General features: G+C 34.8%; 1 long non-coding RNA gene and 1 other non-coding gene across 2 annotated transcripts; one reads left to right on the plus strand and one right to left on the minus strand.

The window, feature by feature from the left end:
* Positions 205-2,026, minus strand: LOC104701526. Its single transcript, XR_753837.1, has 3 exons — positions 1,918-2,026; positions 1,488-1,745; positions 205-902 (listed from the first exon to the last, which is right to left on the minus strand). It is a non-coding gene; the product is annotated as an uncharacterized LOC104701526 (long non-coding RNA).
* TRNAF-GAA lies at positions 3,989-4,061 on the plus strand. The gene has a single exon. It is a non-coding gene; the product is annotated as a tRNA-Phe (tRNA).

Raw genomic sequence — 7,983 nt, forward strand, 5'->3', positions numbered from 1 at the left:
CAAAATTACCCCATTACTTATGGTTGTTACGTATAGACCCTATCTTATATAAATGAATAAATGATCATGAAAATATCATGCCAACTTTAGACCATGGCCAATGGAGCAACCCATATGGATTGCTTAAAAATAAATTAATCATATAATTTATATTAAACTAATTAAAGCAACCTAATAAGAATTTAAACCAAAATGATCCTCCACTAGAGAAACCTTCCTAGGTTCTCAATTATAAAACTGAAACCTTCGTAAGTATTATCTTAAACATGTCTGAAAACTGAAAACAAAGCAAATAAAGATTAAACTCTCATCTCTCTCAGTCATATCTTAAACTAGATTCATACAAAAAAAACACCAAGTCATAAATCTGCAACAAGGTTGGTTGCTATAATGGTGGTTTGTCAGTACACATCAGCCCAAGCTTAATGGCTTGCTTAACCTGATCAAATGGTCTTTTTCTCAGGAGAAGAGAGCCCTTACTTGTTGATGAATTGTTCCCATCTCCAATTTTGAAATGAAAAATCAAAGGCTCTTGATCATCATCAGATAACAAAACACTTTTGTGCTGAGATCAAATGTAATCTCAGGCCATTGATCTGATAGATAACAAATACCTTCTACAACTCCTAAAACCACTCTTAACCTTCTTCTCCATCACATAGCCGATGAAGAACTTAACCAAGTCTCAACAGTTTCTCCTTGAGTCCACTCTGTAACCAAAGCTCTCAAGCTTCTGCTATTACACCAACCCAAAACTCTTACCAAGTTCTTGTGTACAAGAACTTGTAACTTCGCCGGCAAGTTCTTGGAAAATAATCAGGTCTCTTGATACATAACAAACCAAAGCAAAAACAGAGCAATCGTTTGCAGACAATCGTTGTGCGGCTTGATATCTCTGTTTCCTGGTTAAAAGTAAACATGTAAGAGTCTGTTATATTATGATGACATTTGCAGACAATGAATCTCGGTTTCACTACATTCAAATGCCTAATCGCGTGTTTGAAGTCAACAAGTATAACAACACCATCTAACTTTATATATCTCGGAAGCAATTCATAACTGCAGAACGTTTCAATGACGAGTCCTGGTAAGTAGTATCACAAAAGAAAACACAATCTCACTAACAGACCAACCAAAACTAAAAAAGCTTAGCTTTTGTGACAGAACTTGCATAACACAAACAAACAGATACATGTACGCTAGTCACAATAAGAGTTGACATGTTCACTTCTTCTTGCAGAAATGTATCTTGGGAATTCAGCTTTTACAAAGAAAAGAAAACAGAAAGGAAAACATATATGTTGAATAGCTCTTTTTCATGTTTATTATCTAAAAACATTGAAATCAGTCGATTTCAAACTAAGACCAGAACTTAGACCAAGTCATTCAAACTAAGAACCAAACAGTAGCATCAACAACATGAAATCCCTATATTTATCTCAAATCTATATCCAATCAAATGCAAGATAAGAGCTTAAGAAGTGTACCTATGAATCTATGATGTGCCGCGTGAGCCAAGGAGAACTAAGATCACAGAGCTGGGATATTTCCAAGCAAACAATGCAAACTAAAATCCACCAGGCAACTTAGATACCTTTCCTAACCTGCATACTCTCCTCGTTCAGAGCAGAACCAGGGACATTCTCAGGTCCAGGGACAGATATAGCAGCAACCATCAGCGGAAGTAAATGAGGATCTCAACCACAATGAACCGCAGTTTGTTTCGAAGGTTCACCAAGCTCTTCCTGCAAATTAGAAAAATAACGATGGATTCATACCCAATTATCCACTAAGTCGAATCCAAGAACTACATCAGCCAATTTCCATTTTAATAAGAAAAACAAACATGTAAATCAGAGGATTAAGGTTTGGAGACATAACAAAGATCAGAGAAAGGAAGAAGAGAAGAGAAGGAACCATTCTTATCGGGAACAGACAAAGTGGTGATGGTGAATCGATTAATTTCTACAGATTTGAGGTTAATCGCATGCCAATCGCCTTTAGTCGAGAGAGAAAAAAAGAGAGATTGTCGCGAAAAGAAAGAAGAAAAATGAGAAATTTTTTTTTGTTTTTCATAATTAAGCAACACCCAATCAGAAGTTGCCACGTACCGTTGCTTCAAGGGTTCTTCCGATGCTCGTCTGAGCAACGATTCTCAGCATATTGAGCATTTTTTTTTTTTTTGATTTATTTTTGGGTTAGAATTTGTTTCAGCAACCCAATAAAACCTACCAGTGGCTATGCTCTTATAAGGTTAGTGACTATAAAACTGAAGAGACGTTTGAATAGACGAATACGTGGTCCTGTGAGTTTTACACAAATTACATAGCTTGAAATTTCAACTTTCAGTTACCAAATGTCAAAAAGAAAATCAAAAGTTGATAGCAAAAATAGAGAAATAGAATGTATAAATTTATTACTTAGGAGCATAAATCATATAATATACCAGAGGGCATATTATTTTAAATATATGTACTTGTAGTCTTGTACATATATACATATTTCTTAAATTTATGCGTTTGTAGATCTAGGTCAATTACAATCATTCGTCAAACATGATAATTAAAGGTTGTAAAGAAAGCACTCCATCAAAATTGTATACTTTAGATGGAGGAGGGAGCAAATGAAACAAAACAGTTTCTAATTGTATACAAAGTAAACTAATGGAGCACTCTTCCTTTGTTACTAATTGTATACAAAGTAAACTAATGGAGACTCTTTCTTGAAAAACAAGAAAAGTTTCTTAGGCTTCTACTAAAGGACAGTAGTAACAGATCCAATTAGTAGGAAAAAGATGTTCAAAACACCAAAGCAACGAGATAATAAAAGATAGAGACAACGATGAATACAAAACACATCCTAAACTAATAATAGAAGATAATATATGATTTGAGAACAATTCTTCCCACCTATGGCATTTTTCCATTATAAAAATATACAAAGAGAAACATGAAACGGGATAGCTCAGTTGAGAGAGCGTAGACTGTAGACTGGAGATCTGACGGTCGAGTGTTTACGCTCACCTCATTTTCCTTCTTACATTTTTATTTTATTTTTATTATCACAACTTCTTATTAGTCTTGAACGGTTTTCTATTATTGTTGCTTTCCTTGTCGATCAAAAAACATTCTCTCAACTGTGAACAACAAGGGTAACACCGTAAGTGCTTACCACTCTCTAGTGAAATTTTTCCACTTATGTCATTTAATCGGTCACCTAGCTAAGGACAGAGTCGAGAACATATATCTAACTCTAAAAAGATCTTTATTTGTATATAAGTATTAACTTCGAAGACAATGCATATGCATAATAAGCCATACAACGACACAATATATAGATTTGCAAAACTTTATTTACTCATGAGTTGTTTGAAATGAGTGGAACATTCTCTTCTTAAATGTGAATACAACTCAAAATTTGAAATAGAAAACCTAAATTTCACTATAAGAACTTGAAATCATAAAGAAAGATAATGCATACTATGAAAAAGAAAACAAAAAAAAGATAGATAACATTCATAGAAAAAAATTAGAATGATTTTTTGTGGTTGAAGGCTAATGGTGAGCCATCTTTACATTTAGAAAGAGGTCACAACTGTCGACAAAGTAAATACAATACCAAATTGCTAGTAGTATTAATGTAAATTCCATAGAGTAGAAACTAAATCGCTAGGGTCGTTTGCTAAAACATCTCATCCCTTGATAAGCACACTAAACAGATTCAATACAAAATAAAACAACTAATGTAGACTCTTTCTTGATAAGCAAGAAAAATTCTTAGGCTTCTACTAAAGGAAAGTAGTACTTAAACAATTCCAATAAGTAGGAAAGATGTTCAAAACACTAAATCAACGAGATAATAAAAGATAGACACAACAATGCATACAAAACACATCCTAAGTTGTTAAACACGAGACAATGTATGATTTGAGGACAATTTTTCCCACCTGGCATGTTCATGCTATACAATATAAAAAGGTAAATATGAAGTGGGGATAGCTCAGTTGGGAGAGCGTCAGACTGAAGATCTGAAGGTCGCGTGTTTGATCCATGTTCACCGCATTTTTTTTCTTTCTTTTTATCATCACAACTTATTATTAGTCTTGAACGGTTTCCTATCATTGATGTTTTCCTTCTCAATCAAAAAACATTCTCTCAACTGTGAACATAAAAGACAACACCGTATTATCACTCTCTGTGAGAAGTTTCCTTTATTACAAATCTCTGATTAAGCACAATTTAATTGGTGACAGAGCTAAGAACATACTCAATAATATATATCTAATTCTCAAAAGAACTTTATTTGTATATTAATATTAACTTCCAAGATCACAAATCTCTGATTAAGCACAATTTAATTGGTGACAAACAAAGAACATACTCGATAATATATATCTAATTCTCAATAGATCTTTATTTGTATATCATACGATATTAATTGGGAAGTACAAATATGAAACTAACCTTAAAATGTGTAAAAAATTACATTCAATTTCCATTAGAAAAACTTAATTAAGACTAATTAATTAATTTTAAATAAATATAATTAATTAAAAAATGAAAATTGGAGACACATAAAATAAAATAAATTGTTGAAAAGTACAAAAAAGAAATCTATTAGAATCAAAACTAATTTATACTTTAAAAAATTAACAGCTAAGATTTTAAAAATCTAATCGAATAAAATATATATAACTACAAATTTTATAAAAAAAAATTTCTAGCACGGGTTAAAATTTTTATCAAAATTTAAATCCAATAAAATATATAATGTTTCGTTTAACGGCTTAGATTTTAAAAAATTAATAAATAAAAAATAAAAGATACATATATAGTATTTTATCTATTTAAAAAGAATATATTTTTCTTTTAGCCACCGTTCTTTAGAAAAATAAAACAAAGTTGAGATTTGAATATATTTAATGTTTGAAGGTGCTTATTACATACAAGAGAGGGAAACCACAAAAACAAAAAAAAACTGTTTTAAAAAAAAAACTATATTTAGTTGCTGTTTTTAGATGTTAATTATATCTCTTTACTTATTTGATAACCATAGCAAGGATTGCGTTTAATTGACAAATGTTTAAACAATTTTATTGATTACATGCAAATGTTTTATTAACAGTTTTCAATAAATATTTTTAAAATACAAAAATTTTAATATAAGCAAACCAAATTTTTAATCACAAACATTTATAAATAACATAATAACAAAATAAATTATTAAAAAAATTTATAAAAAAAGTTCAGCCGCAGGTTAATACCTAGTTAGTATTAACTTCCAAGACAATGCATATACATAATAAGCCATACACTGACACAATATATGGATGCGCTACTCATATGAGATATTTGAAATAAGCGGATCATTATCTTCTTAACTGTGAATACAACTGAAAGTCTGAATTAGAAAACCTAAAGTTCAAAGAACTTGAAATTATGAAGAAAGATAATGCACACTATAATAACAAAAAAATAACAAAAAAGATAGATATGCATTCATGGAAAAAAAAATAGAATGACTTTTTGGTTGAACGCTAATGATTAGCCATCTTAATTTACATTAAAAAAAGATGTCTCGGCTCTCGACCAAGTAAATACACTACCAAATTGCATAAACTAGAAACTAAATTGCTAGGGTCATTTGCTAAAACATTTCATCCCTTGAACCAAATATCAGAAAACTGTATACTTTAGGAGTGTAACATCCGCGAACCGAAATCTCGGTTTAGGGATTGCATCGGTCGATGCAAGGCCAGTTAAGTGCGGACGAGTTTAAGTTAAACGCTGCGTTTTGGGTTAGGGAAAAACCCTTAACTCGAGTGTTTTGTCTCATTGGGGAGTTTAGCCGTTTTTGAGAGAAAACTGTTCTTGAGTGTTTTTGGGGATTTTGGGAGATTGGAAGCTGTTCCTGTAGAGATCTGTAGCTGGGATTGCTGTAGGAGCTTCCTGGAAGTGATTTCTTGTTTGTTTAAGGTTCAGAATCGTCTTGGCAAAGGTAAGTGCATGACCATGGCTTATCTAAGCTGGAGATCTCTCTGATTTGCTTGTTATGTGTTGTTAGGCTTGCTAGATTGTTATTTGGGACGTTAGTGAAACGACCTGACCCGTTTTTTTAAAATAATAAATAATAAATAATAATAATAATAATAATAATAATAATAATAATAATAATAATAATAAACTACAACTAGTGGTCCCATATCCACTAGCCACCTAACCACAAGCACAACCAACAACGGAAATAACAGATACCAATATCCAAACAATAATCCAATAACTAATAACCAATAATCAAATATAAAAATACTCCAATATCAAACAACAGGAAACAATGAACCAGCAACCTAGCAAGTTCTAAAGACCCAACTCTAGCAACCTAGCAATACCAGACAACATCCAATCGAGTCCCTAGAACATCCTCCTCTTCATTGCCTTGATTCCACGATCACACTTTGCCTTTACTTGCATCACAAACACAAATTGCAATGCATGAGTATTTTATAAACACTCAGTAAGGCAATCCTCCCATCTACTGGGCTATACACACACGCAATAGAGATACTCTAACCATCAAGCAACAATCAACAAACAAATCAGGCTCTGCCTCGACCGACACCAACAGAGACAAGCATCGACCGACACAAGGTATGGATCGGTCGACACAAGGTTCACTTGCATCGATCAACGCATGCTCGACAATACGCGGAAACCATAGTTGCATCGACCGATGCCTCCACATGGCATCGACTGATGCTCCTAGGTCAAGCCACGCCGTCCTCGCACTGCATCGACCGACGCACATAGTGCATCGACCGATGCACATGCCAAGCATCGTTTTCTCCAAAGCTTCTCGCCGGATCTCCGTTCCTGCAAACATAAGAATCGATCCCAAGCCACAAGAAAGCTTCCTAACGCCTCATACAACATTCTAACAAGCCTAACAACACATAAACAAACAGATCAGAGAATCTCCAGCTTAGATAAGCTATGGTCATGCACTTACCTTTGCCACAGAAGAAAACGACCCAAACACAGGAAGAAAACGACCCTAGGACGCTCCTACAACGATCCCAGCTACAGATCTCTACAGGAACAGCTTCCAACTCCAAGAAATCACCAAGAACACTCAAGAACACCAAGAACTCTTCTTTTCCTCTTTTGTTTCTCTCAAAAGCGGCTAAACACGCCTAATGAGACAAAACTCGAGTTTAAGGGTTTTACTAACCCAAAATGCAGCGTTTAACTTAAGTCAAAATGCAGAAACTCAACCCTGCATCGACCGATGCACAACCTGCATCGACCGATGCACAACCTGCATCGACCGATGCAATCCCTAAACCGTGATTTCGGATCGTGGGTGTTAATATTCTCCCCCACCAAACTAGATTCGTCCTCGAATCTCGAACAACCATCAACCAAGGACTCCCGTGCAACTCTCTCCACGGTCCGCACTCCTCCGACCGAACTACGAAAGGTCACCTCTAGGCGATAGACTCACGCTTCAGGCATTATTTTCTCCCGACTTTTGGACTTCCTTTTTACTCATAGGCCTAAACCTTGAGTTTTTATTGGCTCCTCATCAGACCTAAGTCTGCATGCCATTATGTTGGCTCCTCATCAGGCCTAAACCCGCATGCCATAATATATAAGAAAAAATCCAATACTCGTCTCTCGGGTTGCCACCCTACAACGCGCCCCCGGATCGTCATCCAAAGTCGATATACCAACCATACTCCCAAGCCACAAAGTCTCAGAATATGGCAGTACTAGGAGAACCTAAGTCCCCCAAGAGTCGCGAGCAAACAATTCTGAACACGTCTGAGCCCTATCCCTATCCAGGTTTCCTTCCCGTGGCTCGCATACGACATCTCAATGTCCTACCAACCACATATCCCCTCACTGGGATACCTCATGACCACACAAGGATCATCTCACTGCCACATGGGACAAACAAATGTCCTAAACAGGACCGCCACCAAGG

Source organism: Camelina sativa, chromosome 7 (assembly GCF_000633955.1).
Source record: "Camelina sativa cultivar DH55 chromosome 7, Cs, whole genome shotgun sequence".
Classification (NCBI taxonomy): domain Eukaryota; kingdom Viridiplantae; phylum Streptophyta; class Magnoliopsida; order Brassicales; family Brassicaceae; genus Camelina; species Camelina sativa.